General features: G+C 46.5%; 1 long non-coding RNA gene across 1 annotated transcript in view; it reads right to left on the bottom strand.

Moving 5' to 3' along the window:
• LOC308194881 overlaps positions 1-21,583 on the bottom strand; it is a 188,401-nt gene that overhangs the window by 157,778 nt on the left and 9,040 nt on the right. Inside the window, exons 2-3 of the long non-coding RNA XR_013950963.1 lie at positions 19,617-19,737; positions 16,332-16,412 (exon numbers count right to left, since the gene is read on the bottom strand). This is a non-coding gene — a long non-coding RNA (uncharacterized lncRNA). The remainder of the gene's footprint in view (positions 1-16,331; positions 16,413-19,616; positions 19,738-21,583) is intronic.

Raw genomic sequence — 21,583 nt, 5'->3', positions numbered from 1 at the left:
AGGAATAAAAAAAGAAATTAAAAGGAAAGAAAACCCTTAAAGAAAAAGATTCTGTTAAGGAAAAGCCATGGCCTTTTCAATTTCTCTGAAGTTACAAAGCACCCCTTAATGTTCTTCAGTCCCTCCCTTCATGCAGCTCAGGGTACTTGTACCTGCGTCACTGCCGTAGTGGGGCACAGCACCTGAAACAAGCCACTACAATTCTTTTTTTTTTTTTTTTTTTTTTAGTATTTCTTGCTGTGGACTCACAGCAGCTCCCTTCAAGGAGCAGAGTCCTGTGAACCCTTTGAGTTTGCTGACAGAAATTCATTCTGCATCCATAATGCCAGGCAGCTGCAAGCGATCCTAAAATCCACTTAGTTCACACATCATTAAAAAAAAAAAAAAAAAAAAAAAAAAGGATTATTAGCTTAAATATAGCTTTCCAGGTTAAGGCACATTAAATGCCAGCCTAAAGAGTTTTATATTGACAGTGACAGCAGGATTTCAGTCCCTAGAGCTGGGTGTAGGTGTTTGGCAGCTCAAGACAATCAGACAGATGTCTTCTCCTTCCCAGCCTTTAGTCATCCATGTACCTCTGCTAGTTTGTTATTCTAGGCAGCTGTCTATTTTACTGGTATGACAAGGCTTGCATAAGCCAAGCCACTTAGATGCATACTTTATCCATTTTCCCCAGGACTAGTTTTGCTCTAACACACACAGAGTCAGTTTGTTTTATCAAATCAGGAAAAAAATAAATAAAAAAAAAAAAACTCCTAGACATCAGGAAAAATACACAAAGGAAGTCCCACAGAGCATGTGCGTCAGAGAGCAAACAGTACATCCCAAATTTGTCTTCTGGAACAGTGAAATCATAACCAGAAACTCTGAAGCTCAAAGACATATTTGGATTTCAGCCTCAACATATGGACCTACATAAGGTCACTAAAGCAAGCATCTGAACAGAAAATGCCTCTCCTGCAGCTTTTCTGCATGCAGTTGACATATGTTTTTTTGATGGGACATGTTCCCTCTTGTTATTACAAACAGCATCAGGACTATCTGTTACTTGTATAGTAGCTGTAACTCCACTGATTTCGGAGGAGACACAGTGTATAAGCAACGCTGACAAGTCCAGAGTTGCCTGTTTATTTTTATTGGCCCTAGCCTCTCCGTATAGACAGAAGATGTAATGAATCTGTCATCAGTATTTACTCATCCCCCATCATCCCCATACCTCAACACCTCATAATCTTTAATGTATTTGCCCTCACGCTCTCGGAGGCAGTTTTGTTGTTTTTAATCTCACAGGTGAGAACTCGAGGAGAGGGATGCACACGGGCTTGGACTCTCATTCTCTCTTTAACTCAGATTCCCCATTTGTAAGTTACAGACAGAACCCCTTCAGAAACCTGCAGCAGATCAGGGTTTCAAGGCTGTTTCCCAGCCTGGCCCAGCAGTCACAGGTCTTTCCCCAGTTCCTCATGCAAATGCTGTCGCAAGATGGGGAGCTACTGCCCCAGCCCCTGGGCAAGCATGAGCACCAAGCATCAAGCACCAAACACTGAGCATTTCTGCTACTCGGAGGCAGGAGGGGCTCAGGCTTCACAGCACATTTCCCCACAGATCCATCTCAGGCAGCACTGTTATTAACTGTTAATTCCCTACAGCACGCCTGATGCTGTGCAAAGGGGATGGCTGTTGAAAGGAAGCTGACTTCACACAGTGAATTGATGTGGTTTTCGTCCTTTACCATCTCCCTCTCTTGCTTTTTTGTCTTTTCAGTCAATCAGAATTCTTTAAAACTCCGTGTGAAAAGTAAATAACCAGCCCCAGCTCATTTCACCTCCTAACACAAGCTGTAAATAACATATTCCCAGTCATTCATATTCTGTGACTTGAACTTTATGCTGAAGGGGGTTATGTGTGTTAGCACTGGAAACATATCTCTAAGGCAGGCTGCGCCTAGTAGTTAATAGTTACGTGCTGCATACCTGGGCTGAGGAATCATTATACCCCCTGTGAGCAATTCAGTATTTATATATAATGATCTCATTACCAGGCAGCTATTCCAATTTTATCTAGACTTTAATATTTCTTGAAGCAAAAAGCATACAAAGGGGGTTCAAAATGCCAACTCAATCAAACTCCATATTGATGGACAATTACTCAGCTGCAGGTCAGTATAAATAGAAAAAGGAAAAGGACTATCCTCCAACTAGACTAAGCTGTCTTACCTTGCTTGACTGTCTCAGTCTGTATGTTGGACTGCCACCAGCCGCCTCCACAACGTGGTACCTATGTGAGCTGGTAACATTTAAACCAGAGCCGATGCAACACCGCTGCTTCACAGGATGCTGTGCATAGATTCTCCTTCAATTTCCGTCTATGTTGTCTCATCTCCCACCTCACTTATCCTCAGAGCTTTACGCCCAGTCTTTGTATAATTTTAGAATCAGAGAATCGTGGAATGGCTCGGGTTGGAAGGGACCTTAAATATCATCCAGTTCCAGCCCCCTGCATTGGGCAGGGATGCCACCCACCAGACCAGGTTGCCTGTCCAGGTCCAGCCTGGCCTTGAACACCTCCAGGGATGGGGCCTCCACAGCTTCTCTGGGCAGCCTGTGCCAGGGCCTCACCACCCTCTGAGTTAAGTATTTCTTCCTAATATCTAATCTGAATCTCCCCTCCTTTAGTTTAAAACCATTCCTCCTTCTACTATCACTATCTGACCATGTAAAAAGTTGCTCTCCATCTCTCTTATAAGCCCCCTTTATGTACTGAAAGGCTGCAGTGAGGCCTCCCTGGAGCCTTCTCCTCTCCAGGCTGAATGTCCCCAGCTCTCTCAGCCTTTCTTCACAGGAGAGGTGCTCCAGCCCTCTGATCAATCTTGTGGCCCTCCTCTGGACCCGCTCTAACAGGTCCCTGTCTTTCTTGTGCTGGGGGCCCCACACCTGGATGCAGCCCTCCAGGTGGGGCCTCACCAGGGCAGAGCAGAGGGACACAGTCCCCTCCCTTGGCCTGCCGGCCACCCCTCTGTTGCTGCAGCCCAGGATGCAGTTGGCCTTCTGGGCCACAAGTGCACACTGCTGGATCATGTCGAGCTTTTCATCCATGAGGACCCCAAAGTCATTCTGTACAGGGATGCTCTCAACTAGTTCTTCTCACAGTCTGTTCTCGTCTGGGATTGCCCCAGCCCAGGTGCAGCACCTTGCACTTAGATCTGGTGAACCTCATTAGGTTCACATGGGCCCACTTCTCAGACTTGCCCAGGTCCGTTTGGATGGCATCCATTCCTTTTGTGGTATCAACTGCACCACTCAGCTTGGTGTCATCTGCAGACTTGCTGAGGGTGCACCCAATCCCACTGTCTATGTCATTGATAAAGATATTAAAGAGCACTGGTCCCAAGACAGACCCGTAAGGGACACCACTCATCACCAGCCTCCACCTGGACATTGAGCCGCTGATCACAACACTTTGGCTGCAGCCTTCCAGCCAATTCCTTATCCACGGAATGATCTACCCTTTAAATCCATCTCTCTCCAATTTAGAGATCAGAATGTCATGTGGCACCATGTCAAAGGCCTTACAGAAGTCCAGGTAGATGACATCAGTCAGTCTTCCCTTGTCAATTGCTGCAGTCACTCCATCATAGGAGGCCACCAGACTGGTCAGGTACAATTTGCCCTTGGCGAAGCTGTGCTGGTTGTTCTTTTGGATCACCTCCGTGTCTTGCATCACCTCCTTGTCTTGCTGGTGCCTTAACATTGCTTCCAGAAGGATTTGTTCTGTGATCTTCCCAGGCACAGAGGTGAGGCTCTTTTTATTTATTTATTACTATTACTTTATTTTTTTGTGGATAAACAAAAATACCTGATATTCCCAGAAGATCCCCCAGCAGTCAGCCCAATCAGGGTCTTTACATTTGTAATCTACTGCCTTAGACTCACCTCTTTTGGTACTAATAATTAGGCTCATGCTGTTTCGCTTGCATGTTCTCTACACAAACTTCCCACAGGGAAGCAAGCCCTTTTTTCCCATTCTCCCCTCACATTACTATGTCAGTCATAAAGGCTGGCAAGCTCTGTGCATCATATTTTGCCTTCATTTTGCTCTCCTTGCTTGTGCATAGCCTGTGATGAAGACTGCAACAAGAGCATCGCATGGCATGAACAGATTCATTTTAGTGCCGCAAATAGTAATGAGAAGAGGGCTGGGAATTAATCCTGTCTCGCCGTGACAATCTCAAGATTGGAATCACACAACCTTCCCTGGATGGGGGCATCCATCTCTCCTACCCCAGCAACACATATTGGGCAGCAGAAGGAAAACACTTTCCCTGTGCTCCCAGCACATATGACAGTACAAATAAAATACAACTGGCTGCTGCTGAGAAATCCCAAAATATTACTTCCTTACCTAAAACATTAAGCAAAATCCATTTATTTCTAAAACTATCTCAGAAAGAGAGAATGCCCTACTGACCAAAATTTGTTACTATCCAATCCTGCTCCATGTACTGTGTCTTCACGTTGCTGAGCCCCAGCCATACATTCTTTTGCTGTGAGGAAACTCAGTAGATTTTTCAAGTGGTTAATGATATATATGACATGAGTACGCATGAGTATATTTTTCCTGTCTTGTGGGTTCTTGGCTTGTTTATCTGCTTGAATTTCTTCTAGAGAAAATTCAGTCAGGGCACAGTAGTCCTGATCGATTTTGGTTTCCCCATTCTTCAGTTCCTAAGCTCTCCTGCGTCTTTAGTGACGGTCACCCCCTATCTCCGTGGCTGTACCCAGTGGTACTGTGCCACCACACAACAGTCTCAGCCACAGCAGGGAGGGCTCTGCCTTTCCTTCTTCCCTGCCCACTGCCAGAAAATGGGTGTCTGTGGGGACTGTCCAGTCCCTTGTTTGCTGGTGGTGACCAGCCCTTATGAGAAGACTCAGTATGCTTTGACTTCCTTTTTCCTTGCTATTCTCTTAAGCACTAGTGCCAGGCTTAGTTACAACCTAAGCTGGGGGGAAATGCTCACCTCAAGTAAATGACGAAAATGTTCATTGTTTATTTACATGTTTGGAAAAAAAAAAAAAAGGATAAAAGGAGTGTAAATGAACAGGCTCTTATACAAAACCTGACAAAATGTAAGAAAGAAGTGGTAAAATGTCAGCCAGGGAAGAACTACTGATAGAGAACATAACCTGACAACTTTATCAACACCAGATACATTCTTGTGCCCTTAGCTTAGAGAAACAGGCTCTCCTGTCACAGCCTCTCTGCTTACGTTCAACTAACTGAGTAATCTCCCAAATCTACGGCATCATCCCCATCCCTATCATCTCAGTGACTTCATTAGGGCAGCCAGATCTTTCAGGGAGAGCTGAAAAGCCTACCTATGATTCACAGAATCCCAGGAAAATTAATTAGAAGATCTCCCCTTTTTAACATAACACTGCAAAATCTGTGGTGTCTTTCTGAAGGGATGTGAGGAGCTGCCATCGTTGTCCAGAATCAGCAGCTGTCACAGGGCTGCTCCATCAGCTCTATAATCTGACAAGGGAAAAAGCACAGTAACAGCACCAAAGGGAAGGTTCACACCAAGACTATCTGAAAGTTATTCCTAGCTCATAAAGGTAATCCTAGGTACGATCATCACCTTAATGGCTGATAATGTATTCATCATTAGAGCGGAAGAAATTAAAGTTTGTGTGCCAGTACTGAGTGTGCCAGGCTTGCATTTTCAGCTTCACTGTACAGGCATATCAGTGTATTGCTTTAGCTGCTTGTGTTTTATTATTTGTTCCTATAGCAATGGCTTTGTTATTTCCCTGGGAAATAAGACCAGTCTGTCAGACTACATGACCAAATTTCTGCTCATTTCTATTAGGTGCTTGTGCACTACAAAAACATGATAATCATCCCCTCAGCCTGATGACTGTTCTCCAGCATTACCCAGAGGAGGGCTAGCTGACCTCCTACAAATCTGACAAACTGCACTTACATTTACTGTAAGTTCACATTCTGTTACAAGTAGTCATAAATACTCTAAGTATTGGAGTATTTACTGCAGGTACAAAATCTTCTACACAAATTGGTAACAACTCAACTAACTATCTGTCTCCTCTTGTATGTTGTTATCCATTTGTTTTCACTCCTAATGACCACAGTCTTATATTGCCTGTCAGACGATTGTGATATATCATGTGATGCATCAGGCAAAATACTAAATGCAACTTACTGGCACCACCAGTAACATAAAAAGCATCTAATGTAATGTTTTATTATAATCTGTCGTGCTCACTGTGATCTGCAATTATTTTTTACTGAGCTGTGCATTTTTTCTTTCAGACACAGATTTATTTTCAGCTATGTTCCGAGGCTGGAATAGTGAAATTAAGTGTTTTCACCTGTCATTAGAGAGATACGGAGGTGTATTCTTTATCTTCCCATTCCTTGTATAGTTTATACCAGTACAAAATACTGGTTTGATGCAAGCAAAGTGATTGCTACAGGTATTGGCCATCATTAGATAAGAATGCTAACGAAGGTGCAGTGGCACCAGCTAGCTACTGCAGCGCTTGTACGGGGTTTCTGCAGTGCTCATACTACAGTTACCCATTGCATAATAACTCCTGCTCTGCACAACTTCATTACAGAGGTTACGGCTGGCAGAATTAAATCCACATCATACCTACCTGTACCGTAATTGCACCTTTGCCTGCTGCATAAATATATCTCTCAAATGTGCCTATTTAAAAGCAATAAATATGACTGCTGCAAGGCGATGTAGATTGTCTCCTCCCCAGCCTTGCTCATCTTAAAGGTATCACGCAGCCCTTGCCTTCTTTTGAGACAACATTTGAAATGTCATCCATTTCTTGCTTTCAGAACAAGAAAGCATTGCTAAGGGCAAAGGCCTTTGCTTTACGGTGTACGAATTTGTCTTTCTCTTATTTCCTAATCCTATTATCTATATCTGCTTTATCTGTTAAACCCAAACTCGGCTGTATTCTATTGCCATTAAAACCTTCCAGCAGTGTATCTTCAGCAATCAGAAGCTCACTTCCTAATGCTACTTTTTGGGTAGCACACTCCAAACTGCCCTTTATGTACTCTTTTCTTCAGAAGCCTTTGCTGCTGTTCAGGATCCCTTTGTGATGTGAGCACTCTTCTTTGAATCTGTCACCCGAAAGCACTTTCTGAGTGACTGCATTCATTAACTCAGGGAAATAAGTTGTGCTTGCCACAGTGGAGCCTTCTTAAGTGAATCCGTATTTGTTTGAAAGAACAGATCTCTTAAAAAGATAAGATCTGGTGCGGCAAAACCATACACTCCCCACTAACGATGTACTTACCTAACGTAAAGAAGCAGTCTGGCAATCCCAGTGAAAACAGGGCTGCACTGTAAATAATATGCAGAAGAGCACCGCACATTGAAGTTGTAATTTGATTTTCCTCTGGGTATCAAACATGTATTGCTAGTCTGCGCAGCAGCATCAAGCAATAAGCAGAGTGCATGTCACATGGCAAAACTAGCTCTTGGCAATCATCTGTCTCCATCAGCATTCATTTTCACTGTATTTCAGGAGCATTTCTCTGACATTGATATTTGCACCTCCTCGGCATATGTATATCCATAGCAACATACCGTGAGCACAATACTCGTCCCTATTTTCCCCTTCACCACCCTTGCGTTCCTTACTAGCTCACATCTGTGTACATGGGGTTTCATCTTACAGTCCTACCATCCATGTGGGCTGTTCCAGCACTAAGTTCATGCCAGTAGTGTTTTTCTTTGCTTGTTTGTTTGTTTGTTCTTTGAAATATGTGTTCAAGACCAGGGCAGCTTTAATTAGTGTATTTGAAAACAACCCGAGTCAGTAGAAAAGTTATAATCTTTCTGACCTGACTATTCGTTGCACCCATTACAACATCGCTGTGTGACTTTATGGGGTAGACAGTCAGTCTGTCCGAGGGTAAGCTCTGTATCCTTAACGTAAGCTGAAAGCAGTCTTCTCATTATGTTTTGATAGCCCAAAGCCACAGGAAATAGAGAGCAGGCTGGGCATTTCTGTGCTTTGTTAGAGTGAAAGGACAATCAACATCAGGAACATTAGTGGTGGCAGAACACAAGATTGCTCAGCAGTGTATGAAAAGAAAACTAGTCATCTGAATTGGATTTTCAACAGGGGCCTAGGAGGCCAAATTTAATCATCCACCTAAAATTATCACACAAGTCAATATTCCCTGCTTCCCTTTGCGAGGGAAAGAAACTGATTCTCTATTTTGCAGTCAAGCAGGTGGCCTTGAGGCAGCTAACCAGCTGGCTGATAGCTAAATACCTTTGCCAAGACAAAAGCGAGTAGCATGATGGATTATCTGCCTATTGTACTGGAAGTGGACCCTCCTTGCGGGTCAGGCTCCTGAGCTCCCGCTCTGCTAGCACACAGCAAAACTCGTCTGAGAGCTGATGGTCCCAAAAGCCAGCCTCTGCCTGGCCTCTGCTTTAGTTATCAGCTCTGTTCAGGTCAATTTGCTGATGGGGCAGCAATAAAAACACTCGAGTCTTAAATTTCACTTCAGAGACTCGGACGAGATGCCGGTAATATCAGCCAGGCGTTGCATCCTGCAGCCCACCCGTGGCGGGCACGCCGCGCTGGCACTCGGGGCTGGGGGAGCACCGAGGTGACATACCTGTGCCAGGCTGGATGGGCTCCACGGTGCTGCAGCACCACCAAGCTTAGCACGGCTGCAAAATTGTTCCCAGCAAGCTGGAAAAACGCTTCAGCCGTGCAAGCAAAGCACAGACTTGCAGAGAAGGTCTTGGGGTTCCTATGTCCAGCCCGGGCATGGATGAGCTTCCCGGCCACTTTGCTCGTGCCTCAGTTTTCACGTGTGAGAAATGGCTACGGCAAAAACAAGATGTGACATGGACATTAAGGGAAGAAATCAAGTGTAAAATGAAGAACTCTGAGGTTGCAGGCTCGTTTCTCATTATTTCCCCGTCAATCCCCTCTTCCTATCCCAGCCTGCTCTTAATCACCCTGTCTACGGAGCCCCATCACCGTTCCCATCACTCTCCCTCCGCACGCAGGCACCACGGCACAGTCTGTGCGTGAGGATACCGTCAAACATTCCCGAATGTTTCTCGAGGCAGGAGAAGCTCTGCAGACTCCTGCGCAGCTGACACAGGCAAAGGGCATCCATAAATTACAGGAGCATTGTCTGGGCCTGAGGACAGGTGGATCTGAGGTAAAATGCTCAGAAATAGCCAGAAAGTAGAAAGGAAAGGGAATTATTCTTTCTGTAAGAGATTTTCCATCTGTACTTTATATGACATTTTAACTGGGAGGCACACGAAGGGAAAATGTTTAAAATACAGAGTGTTGCAGCTGCGAGAGGGTTTCCATCCTAGGCAATGCGAATCTTTAGGGAGAAAAACACAGGTTTTGTTACAGTTCTGTGTTACGAATGCACAAGTCAGGAGGTTTTTCCCCACTGCATCAATTTATGAAGACAAAATATTCTCTTTCTTTGGGGGAGAAAGGAGAGAGACCTGATCCGGCAGATAGAGGTGCATGTCTGATCAGATGCATAATTTCCACGAGTTCAATCAATGAGCCCATTCATGAGCTAATTCAACTTCCACATCACCGTTTGCAGGATTGGGCCCTACAACAACATAAAATCCAAGGAACAGGCAGGAGATGAATTGCAAAAACAGCTTCCACAGAGCACAAAACGCCTCGGGTTGATAGCTGAGAATGCACTGTGGTCTCCAGAGACAAATTCCCTCATACCAGCTCTCTTACCGCGTCGCAGAAACATTGTTTTCTCAATTTTAGATTTTTAGATGAAGGCAAGAAAGAGAAATACTTCAGTGAAACTATCTGCCATTCATGGAAGGAGTTTGCTATAACTGCCATGTTATTTTTTGTATTACAAGGGGAACCAGCAAGGTGTGTTGGGAATATTGGAAACAACACAGAGGGAACCGAGTACTTACAGTGTAAATTATTACGTTTTTCTTGCGCATATCTCTGCACCGCAGCTGTATGCTCTAGCTTTGCCTGAGGACGCACTGCGAGCCTGTACCCGGAGGTGCAAGGCTGGATTCTGCAGGGCGCAGCGAGGTGCTGTCTTTGGGACCGCAGAGATGTCAAGCAAATGCCTGCAGACTTTGCAGAACAGAGGACAGAAAACTGGACGGGTGGCAAGAGAGAGCCTCCAGCGGGCCGGAGGCAGCCTAGTAGCCTCCTTCTGCCTGCGGGGAGACATTCAGAAGTTGCAGTTTTCACATCAGCTGCACTTTTCCAGTCCCTGTTCACCCTTTCCTGCTCCACTTCTCGGTACACCCAGGTGTGCCCTCGGATCTGGCGCAGGTCTGTGGCGAACTGGAGCTGGCTACGTGATTTGCAGGTGGTGATTTGCAGCGCTCAGATGCTCAGTGTTTGTTGAGCTTGTCCACTGACAGCAGGAAACAAAATGCAAACCTCACTTCTTGATTACTTCACTGTTTTCCTTCTGTTTTGCATAACCAGAGATTCAACAGCCATCCAAGCTGGAAGACAGATGATTCATTTACCACCGCAGAGGCAACGAATGCCTTCCCCCAGCCCTGTTTTGACAGGTCAGTATCACCTAGCACTTCTGAGAAAACCAAGCTCCATGCGCAAGGGTAGGCGGAGAGAAGCACATACACTGATGAGAACGTTGCCCTTCCTCGGGAGTTGCAAATGCATTAGGAGATAGAGCCAGATTCACTACATTTAGCTAAGCAATAACTAGGTGGAGATCGCTAAGTGAGTTTAAAGGTAACTAAATGCTGAGAGGACTGAAAGGGCCAACAGGACTTGCCTCACTTCTGAGTAGGGCTACGGCAAACATTCACCAAGAAAATATGCTAATATTCAAGGATTTGCATTTCATCAAAACAATTACATTTTCAGCTTGAAAATGAACATCCTGAGATCCCTTTCATTCACTTGGATTCCTCTTCTGAGCACAAATCCAATTAAATTTCAAATTGCAAAATACATTTCTAATCTATCTTAGATATTTCACTTCTGGCAAAAATTAGGATGCCTGTGTGTTTGTGGTGAAACCTGCCACCCCATGAAACTCATATTTTCAACGTTCCTCAGTCTCCCTGGATACAAAAAGAAAAAAACACCAAAGATGTAAAGTACTGTGAAAACTAAAATGTATCTGAGTCAAATGGAGCTATTTAGTTGTTTTTTCTCTTGGTAGTCAGAGAGCCGTGAAGTACTTTGTGTTCTCAGTGTGTGCAGTTTCCAGAATAATAGCACAGGAAATGCGTACCTAAGTATGAAATCAGTGAAAAGGGAATGGAGAAAGACACCAACGTACCAGAATGATGCAATTCGTGCACAGCCAATAATGCTCTGTGACACATACCTTGGGGAGCACAAGCCAGTCACAGAACTTGTGCCCATCTCACTTTTGCTGATGTGAAGAGCACCCTGACACATTACCACATGAATTTTTCATGAAGTATCTATTCCTTACCAACCGCCTCCCGCTACAAGGTCAAAGACCCAACCATGGGCTTCTAAAAATGCCGCGTTCCTGCAGTCCTTCCTTCCCAATCAGCCCACATGCTGAAGGGAACTCTCAATTCTAATTCTAAAAAGAATTCTAATTCTAAGAAGGAGCGAAGCTACTGTCTGGAACACCACAAATGGTTTGGGGACAAATTGCATGTCAAGCTCAAAAAAAAGAAAAAAAAAAAAAGCTTCTATCATGAAGTCAGGTAGCAGGAAAGTAATGTTACACAATACCTCCTGGCCTGCAGGCGGAGTGGGCAGGTGTTACCGCACAGTACAGCGTCTCCAGTTATAGGAAGGGGTAAAAGACATGCCAGGAACAGAGGGAAAAGAAGGTGAAACCCGAAGGACTGTCTGGTTGCCACGTTGCTTGAGCCTTCCTGCAGGAAGCCTCTGAGGGGAACCCGCAGCTGGGTCAACACAACAATAAGCGGGGCCCGAGGGACCTGCATTCGCATCCCAGAAAGGCTAAAGAAGGGCAGGATGGGAGGAGGGAAAACAAAAAGAGTATATAAAGTTCAACTTATCCCCTTTCTGCCTGTGAGTAAGAGAGTGCAAAGCCAGGGTTAAGGCCTCCAAGGTTACAATTCTAAAGACAAATTAAGTTTTATGTATGTAGCCAAGATACAGCATTGTTTGGGAGCAACTGAGAGTAGCGCTTGGCCCTAGACTCTCGTCATATGCTGTTAAAATCCAGAATATGCACAGAAATTCAAAACGAGATATGGATCTCTCCGGGCTGCAAGACGGTTCCCACCCCAAGGCGTATCATTAGCCAAAGTCAGCATAAAAAATGGCACTGGCTCGTGAGGAGACATTCAGGAAAGGTACATCAATAAAATAAGAATTGCTCACACAAATTTCCCTTGAACCTTTTCCTAATAATAATTAATTCTAAGATGTCTGCATTTTGAATGAGCCTTGGTAAATTCTTGGTTTAAAAAAGAAGAAGAAGAAAAACAATAGAGAGGGCTGTCTTTCCACACATCTCCCACCCACAGAAAAGAAACCACCAAGGGTCGCAGAAACCTGGAGAAATTCAAAATACACATAGAGCTGTCAGGTAGGGGAAACCAAGCCCTCCCACAAAGTGGAGAAAAGAGAATAAAATTAAAATGGTCCCAGCCTCAAAAGTCCTGCTTATAAAGTCCAGCCTTCGAAACACCCCAAAATCCCAGCAATGCAGTCAGACTTTCAACCTGGCTGAACTCGAGGGGTTTGGGTTCCCAGTAACCCCCCTCTCCTGTCCTTGCCCAAACCCTAGAAGAGAAGAGTGGCTCAGGCTAGGGACTGGCCACCAACAGAGCCCACGATGCCAGCCAGCTGGCATTTGTGGCCCGACTGAAATCAGAAGGTCTGAGAAATGCCCCCAAACAGCCCGTTCTGCCGAGATCCCCATCCTTGTATGTCAGATCTAAGGCAGTGCATGCTGACAGCAAGGAACGCTCCTGGCTGCCTGTGCAAGCCAAAGCTTTTACAGCTTTCTCTCATCCATTTTGTCCCTTAGCATGTTTCAAACGGTGACTGCCTTTGCATATATTCCCTCACCAACTTTATCAACAGCAGCTCACAGAGCCAGCTTAAGGAACCCAAACCTGCCTACCCGCGCTGCAGCTCCCCAGTCCCACGTTACAAACAATGCTTTCAGAAAGGCTGTTTTTGAGCAAATCATGTATAACATTGCGTTTAGCGCCATTCCCCTGTAAAAGGAAAGGAGGAAATATCACTAATGGTTTTTAACCTATTTTTCATTACTGTTGCTGGGAAGGGTGGGCTAAATGTAATGCCAGTGATAGGAACAGGCTGAAGCGTGGGCGTGTGGCAGGTACACGTCTGCCTTTCTTCACCTCCACGAGCATCAGTAAAGCTTTTCATATCACACTGTTATCAGGGGAGCATATCATGTCACCGTGTGGCAGGAGAGAATTTCTGTTCCTCTTCCCACCTGCTTTTTACATCCAAATTCCTTCCTGATAGTGACTGACGATGACAAACGAAGGCAAAAAAACAAGTTTTACTTTCCTCCTTCACTATTTTCCCACATGAAGCAGATCTCTGCGAAATGCTTTGCTGCGCCTGGCCACCCTGTCTCAGTGGCTCGGCAGGAATACATCTGTGACAAGGGTGATGGTGGTTTTCAGGCAAGGAATAATCCTCTCTGTCCGGTCTGCCAAAACTGCAGCTTATGGGTCTGTACTGCTGGTATGGGTCCCGCATTTCCCTGCAAACATCCCCCTGACATCGTGGTCAGCACACATTAAGGACTGAGCCCGTCCTGTTCTTTGAAAGAAAATTAAATTGTGGGAATATGCTAGGTGTTAAAAATAAATAGGGAAGGGAAGGGAAGGGAAGGGAAGGGAAGGGAAGGGAAGGGAAGGGAAGGGAAGGGAAGGGAAGGGAAGGGAAGGGAAGGGAAGGGAAGGGAAGGGAAGGGAAGGGAAGGGAAGGGAAGGGAAGGGAAGGGAAGGGAAGGGAAGGGAAGGGAAGGGAAGGGAAGGGAAGGGAAGGGAAGGGAAGGGAAGGGAAGGGAAGGGAAGGGAAGGGAAGGGAAGGGAAGGGAAGGGAAGGGAAGGGAAGGGAAGGGAAGGGAAGGGAAGGGAAGGGAAGGGAAGGGAAGGGAAGGGAAGGGAAGGGAAGGGAAGGGAAGGGAAGGGAAGGGAAGGGAAGGGAAGGGAAGGGAAGGGAAGGGAAGGGAAGGGAAGGGAAGGGAAGGGAAGGGAAGGGAAGGGAAGGGAAGGGAAGGGAAGGGAAGGGAAGGGAAGGGAAGGGAAGGGAAGGGACGCCCCCCGCAGGATGCATGCCGCCCCCGTTGCAGGCCGGGGTCTCCGCCCAGCAGCGAACAACCCCAACCGCAGACAGCCGCCGGCAGACTCCTTGCACGGGCCTTTGCTGCCATCTCGTGGCGCTTTGGGAACCGGCACAGCGCTGGTTTCCCCGCAAGGCCTTGGGAAGCTTTAGATGGCTCTGCCGGCCCCATCAGGCGGGCGCTCGGGGCCCCATACGGCCGCAACGCCCGCCCAGCGTCCTTGAGGATGGCACCGCAGCTGCCCGGGGGCGATTAACCACCGCCCGACCTGCTGCGCTGCACAAAGCCCTCCCGGGTGTGCAGCGGGTGGGGAAATAAAATAACATCACAGGCCACAGATGTGTACGTGGAAGGGCTTTGCTTCGGGAGCAAACCGCAGCACCAGGCAGGACGGGGTGAGGATGTCGTCCCGGGCATCCCAGCAGCAAGGGGCCAGCTCTAGCTCTGGCAAATGATGGGGAAAAGAGGTGGCTGTGAAGCCAGACAGACCTGCAGAGCCCACACACGCTGCCCAAAAGCAGGGAGCAGGGTGAGCCCTCCGTGCTGAGCCCAGCGCCACGAGACCACGGCCCCGAGGTTCCTGCACGGCTGCCCCTACAATTCTCCAGCCGTGTTCTCTTTGCCTTTTTTTTTTTTTTTTTTTTTTTTTCTGGATAATCACTTTTCTCCCCTTTTTGTTTAACCTCCCTGGGTTAAGGGTAATTTCAGGGTGGTGATGCTGAAAAATTGGTATAGCAGAAAGTCTTGAAGCAAGTGCCACCTAAATGTGTATTTCCAAGGAAAAAAAAAAAAATGGCAGCAAGATGTTTCTCCAGGAAGATGCGTAAAAGCTCAGAACACAAACAGCCGTGAGCTAGCCAGGAAAGATCTGTGATACCGGAAAGACTGCGGGGAGCACAGCTGAACCAAGGGCCCTGGACGAGCATGTAAATGCACAAGGAAAGAAAAAGGAGGTGTATAAAACATGAAACTATGCTGGGTTCACAACTCTCTTCTGTCAGTTTCCGAGGTCTGAAAAGAATAACCTAATCAAAGCCAGGCAATAGCAATCACTGCCTCATTAGTATCATCTTGAAATGTCCAGGTCGTGTCAAATTCTTCTTCTGTACCATTCTGGATGCGGCCCCGAATGATATAATCATATAAAGATATCAACGTAATTAAGAAAGAAATAGATGGGTGCAAATGGTTTCACTTTGAAATCAAAACCCAATAATGGAAGGAAGAGCTCAAAAATCAGCTCACAACTAGCAGCTGTCTCTAGTACAGACATGAGTACAACACTTTGTCATTCCCTTGCCTGTCTGCTTCTGTGCAGTTAATTACTAATTGTGAGGTGCACGTCCACGGCATTTCCGAAGGATCTTAAAGCACTTTTCTGACAGCAATAAGTACCATCTTTTGATATTCTTGGAAAGCAGGCATGCCTCCAGACCAAAAGCAGAGGAATCCAGGCAAGATCCAGTGAAATACTCTGCATGAGAGTCCTTGGTACCTAGACATAACACAGTTGAGAAACCAAATTTCCATTCACTTCACAAATTTTTATAATAGTTTCCTCAGCCCAGAAGTTATCAGTGACCTATATTATCAGTGCATGTGCTGGTGAATTAAAAGAATTTTCTCTTAGCATATCTACAACCCTCCCCTCACAAGTTAGAAAAGTTGTGTTTGAATGAATTTTCATGGATGTTTCATTCTGTGCTCATTGCTGAAATATGCTGTGTCTCCCAGTTAAAAAACTTCCTGGAAAACTTGTGTTTGATAAGTGAATGAACTCTTAAGGCCCATCAGATGAATGGTACAGCATTCGTTATACATATCTCGTTAGGGTATCTTGTAACAATACACAGATAACTACCGATACAGCCCGAAATACCCATATTTTTCAGGCCAGCATTACAAAAGGAAGCCTACGGTTCAGTTGCACAAATACGAATACGAAGTTCATTTGTTTAAATCACAAATGTACTTACACACACGCATGTCTGCCCAGGTTCTTCAGGGTGCTTCCATTACTGATGGCCCCAGGCACTGCACAACAAGCATACTGCATCCTAAGGAAACATAACCAGAGCCAGGAGACAAAGACTTCAGAAGGAAGAAAATTGAGCCTTTATGATACAGAAAATAAAATAATAATAATAATAATAATAATAATAATTCATACTGGTATTGCTTTCTTATATTTCAAGAGCAATTGCTGTGTTTTTTGGAGGGAGCAGGGAATGCAAGACATGTTACTTGAACCACCTGTAACACCTCAGTCACCTCTGGATGGAAATACACACACACACACTGAATTCTCAGCATGGGAGCAGAGATGAACATAAATAAATGCGGATATAAGCACTGGTTATGAACTGTGGGTGTGAAATCTGATGCCAATGTGGACTTGCCTTCAGTTGCCTCATTGATTAATGTACTGGAAAGACTAGCATAACTTTCAAGGACAGCATGCTCTGTGATCAATTGGCTGGATTTTCTTGAAACCTTTAATATACCATGCAGTAAAGGGATAATAAAATAATCTCTCTGCATTTTCAGAACCTAGCAGGAATTCGAGCTCCACACGAATACATTCTGTGTGATCCAAGACAAATGTGCTGTAATGACAGAAACATTTCTGAGCCTAGTACAAGCCCCCATGAAAAAGCATTTCCAGTCTGAAAAACAAAAGGCAGAGAAAGAGGAAGGCTTTAAGATCCCTGATCCCCAGTCTCGCAGTAGCTAATCTCCTTCCTCTTCAAAGATTGCAGCATTTTTCCCTCAGCTCTGCAGACTCCCCGAAATGTATCTATAGGGAAATATGTCCATTTAGCCATGCATTTATTCCAGTTGTTTATTCTGGTATTACTCCAATCTCTTATTTCCCTCTGGTTTCACAGTATCAGGTACGAAGGCTGTTGCGTGGCCTTTTGCACTTTTTTAATGTTTGAGGAGATTGCTGTAGATAGCCTTGAGCTAGCTAACCTTCCTGTCATTATTTTTCCAGGGACACCAGGCTCACCTAGATTCTCTTAAATCTTCTTCACAATGTCCCGATGGACAGCAATGGAGTATTTTCAGCTCATGGATCTTTTCTTCAGAATCATCTACCTAGGCAGCAATAGCCATATTCAGTCTGAGCAAAAATGCATTTTTTTTTTAACTAGGTCTTCCATTTAGTTATAGAGTCGTAACATGTCTCCCAGCTGTATCTGAATTCAAAATAAGCGGCCTTTCATGTATTTAACGCTACAGCTTTAAAAAGGCCTAGGAAAAGCTTTGCAGCTGAATTTGTTTCCTGGGAAGATAAGAGCGGGGAGAATAATTTCTGATTTTATGGCTGGAGCTCTCCATTAAGAGGTCTTCTCAGCTATTTTCTAGCAAATAAAAATACCCAGCTACTCCCCACTGTTCCCCTCCAGGGAACCTCGCAGTCCTGCACGCCGCGTCCCACCGAGGGAGGTGTGAGGGATGCTGCAGACAGTGATTCACACAACGCTGCTGGCACCCATAGCACCCATAGCGCCCATGACGCTGGCCGAGAAAGGCCATATGGCTGGCCGTATGGGGAAGGAGAACCACGCACAGGTCCCTACCCTCCCTCGTGCTCTTTCTGCCTTGAAACTGAGCAGCCCTGGGGGTTAGTTCCTGCTGCCTTGAGGCTATTTGCCTCTCTCTTTTTGTACAAGAAATACCTTTGTGCTCAGCATCTTCTCACCCCGGAGCACCACAGCCAACGCCACCCTTGCAGGCAGTGCCCCAGTTGCATTTCTGTCCCCTTCATCCTTTTTTTTGGAGGTCTTTGAGAGCCCCATTTCCACGTCAGGACCCCCGTCAGGACACCCAAGCCCATCACCTCCCCTGAAATAACATTGGAAAGTTATTTGGAAGACCAAAAAGAGGAGGATGCATGAAAGGAGGCTTTCTTTCAAAGGTCAATGTTTGAGTTCATCTATGTGGAGAGCCAGAAAAGGGAAGAAAAAGGAAAGGAGAAGGGGAAGGAAAAAGAGAGATGGCAGAGAGATGCACGCTAGCGTTGCCTGGACTGTCAATTGGGTGCATGCTTCGCTAAGTAGTCATACGGCACTTTTCACCTGTCAAAGCCAGGATGCTTTCAGAGCCTCCCTGCCTGTCAGTCCTCGCTAGCTCCTACACCCAAAGGTGACACCGAACCCAGCACCTCCTGCCCACCTGCTGCAGGGGACCGGCCACAGCTGCAGCAGCTGCCTGCCGCCTGGTAACATCCTGCCCCTCATTTTCCCAGGCAAAATGCTTCTGCTACTAGGAAACACGGGTAACAGATTTCCTGGAGAAAAGGGCTTTGGTCGAGTTTCTCCATTCCAGTTGCTTTACTTGAAGCTGAGGCTTGCTATGCTTGCTGTTCCTTCAAAGCTCGCTGCATTTTGATAAAGGACATCAGTGCCTGCAAATCCTTTCATCAGAGAAGCATTGACTATTTAATTTTACAGTTGTGGCTCTTTCCCACAAGGAATACAGAGAATTCATTAGCAATCACACATCAGAGAGTGCATCCACCTACACGTTCCTCTCCTTTGGCAATTGTATAATTACACAATGATTTCTTATCAAAGAAACTTTTCCCTTTAACTTCCACACAATAATTGCCCGTGGCTCTGCCTCCCTTTATCTCCCACAAAGAGAGGGAAACTCTAAAAACACTTGTGTCGGGGGTTGTTCTGCTTCCCTTTACACATGGGAGCGCAGGGCACGTGCAGGCATTCGTCTACTCCCGAGGCAGTGGTGAGGGGGGTTCCTCAAACCCTCTCCAGCCAGCCGGTGACAAATGCCCGGCCACGGGGGACAGAGGAGGGAACCCACAAGCTGCCACAGTGCTGTCTTTCCACGTGGCGCCTTCCCTCTCCTTCTTCCCACTTCATCATCAGCCCCCACGCAGTAAACGAGGGGCTGCAAATTCCGACGAAGGGAGCGGCCGAGATGATCGCTCATCCCTCCGAGAGAGCGCCCTGCCAGCCGAGAGCCGCGCGCCCCGCGTTCGGTGACTAAGGCACAGTCCCGTGTGTTTTCCCGGCTCAATCGAGTGTGCGAGGAAGCTGTCACAAAAGTCCCCCGATGCCAAGAAAATAAAATTTCGGGTAGAACAGCAAACCTGAGCTGCATTTCAATGGAATTTCGTTTGCACCTGTTTTCTCTGCATTGTGGTTTATTTTATTCTTTTTTTAATCTTTATTGACAATTCATTAAAGCCTTATCATCCCTCTCAACAGCAAAAGAAAAGGGAGCTGTTATTGTACCTGTCTGGATAATTGTTGCTGAAGTGTTGTCAAATTCTTAGAAGTGGCTATATATCTTTCATGTCAGGCAACTGGGACTGATACAAAAACATTTCCAGGCGGCTGTAGGTTTTTTTCTTGCCTTTAGAAGAAGACGTAAAAGGAACAAATAAGTCAAAATGATAAATTATGACAGAAAAAAAAAAATCAACATTTGAATTACTTGATAATAGCGAGAGCGCAGGGCTTGAGGGAAGATTAGAGCGGCGTCAGGAAGGAACAGAACTGGAAGTTATTTAAAAGTGATAGAAGCCCTCTAGGATCTGCAATCCCACCATTGTTTCCCTTCGGAAAAGCAGTTCTCAGAAGCTGCAATTAACCTTAATTGAATTCTGCTTTAGCAATATCTAGAATTTTAATTGACTGGGAAGGCGATCATAAATCTCTGCTCAAAAATAGAGCTCGGCCATCAGCAATCCCCGGCATGGCACGGCGACACGTCGCAGGGGCGGACCGAGCTGTTCTACAGGCAGGGCTGGCATCAGGCCGTAAAACAACCGCCCAGAGGGGAAAACCCCAGCAGCAAGAGCCAGTCCTGTGGGCAGTCACCTCCTCCCGCGCGGGGAGCTGTAAGAACGAGCACCTCCTGCCACCAACATACGTGTGCACGCCCTGCCCGCGGCGTCCTCAGAGACCGATTGCTTCAGCCCTCACAACAACAGCAAACACAGATGCAAACGCTCAGATATTTAACCTGCACATCAGGGTTTGCTGCGTACTTCTAGCTCCTAGCACGGCCAGCGGGCGGTAGAAGTCCTCAGCACCTCCAAAAAGTCAAAGGTGCTCGGCGAGAAGTGACAACGGAGGCCCTACTGACCTCCTCAGGGCTGCAGTAATCAGCAGGGCAAGCAAAAGCCCCTGGGGTCTGTTTCTTCACCGCAGGACATAAATCCCCTTTACTTTAACAGGAATTCATGTCATGCAGCAGCAAGACGGGATCCCAGCTTCCAGCTGCATGCTCAGGAGACATCTCCCCTCTCCTCTTCCTCAGCGCCTTTTTCCTTCCCCAAAGAGAAGCAGCAGGGATGGGGACTTGTTTCTGTAGCCGCCGATGGATTTAGATGGGAAGGACCGATTAGGAGTCGTGAACTAAGGCGGTGCTGCTGGCCCCGTGACATTGCTAATTCGGCACGTAACTGTCAGATCTTTACGTCGAGGCTGCAGGGAACAGAGCCTGGTACAGACAGGGGCTGGGGGCGAGGATTTAACAGCCTGCATCCGAGGCAGCTAGATAAAACGGGGTACTACAGTGAAAGCTGAACGTGGTTTGGGAATGATCAGATGAGTTACAGTCCGTACCCAGGGCGTGCTCCAGACTGACGCTTGGGAGAGTGACTTTAACGGTGACAGCAGGAACAGAGGGAACAGCAGGAACAACTGCTCCCGACGGGCAGTTTGATGCGACACCGAGCAGCTGCCCCCACAGCATCTGCAGTGGGAGCAGGAGCAAGGTGGGGACGTCTGACCCCCCCCGACACCACCACGTGCCCGCCTGCCTGTGTTTTATCACGGAGCCAGGGAAGCTGCAGCTGAGCCCGAGGTCTGCGAGGTAGTTCAGCACCCAGCCGGCGCTGCCAGCACACTGATCCCTGCACCCGCTGGCTGCCACTTCAGGTCCCAGTGGGAGCTCCGACTTCAGAGGAATAACCTGATTTTAAGGCTTTTTTGCTGCCTTCCCTCTGCGACTGGTTTCCAGCACTGGGGAGGGGGCGGGTGCCACCGAGGTGTGGCTCTCCTGACTTCAATGCTCCACAAAGGAAGGAAAAGCAATTCCGTGGTGTATAAAAGGGTGCGGGGATATTCTCAAGCCTCTCTCAAACCTGCTCATTTCTCCCTAGCTTATAGGATGGACAGAGGCTTTTTGAAGGGTATATAGTGATAGGACAAGGGGTAATGGTTTTAAACCGAAACAGGGTCGACTTAGATTA

This window comes from Anser brachyrhynchus (assembly GCF_964034855.1).
Source record: "Anser brachyrhynchus genome assembly, chromosome: 4".
In the NCBI taxonomy this organism is placed as follows: domain Eukaryota; kingdom Metazoa; phylum Chordata; class Aves; order Anseriformes; family Anatidae; genus Anser; species Anser brachyrhynchus.
This window is presented reverse-complemented; position numbering and strand designations above follow the sequence as displayed.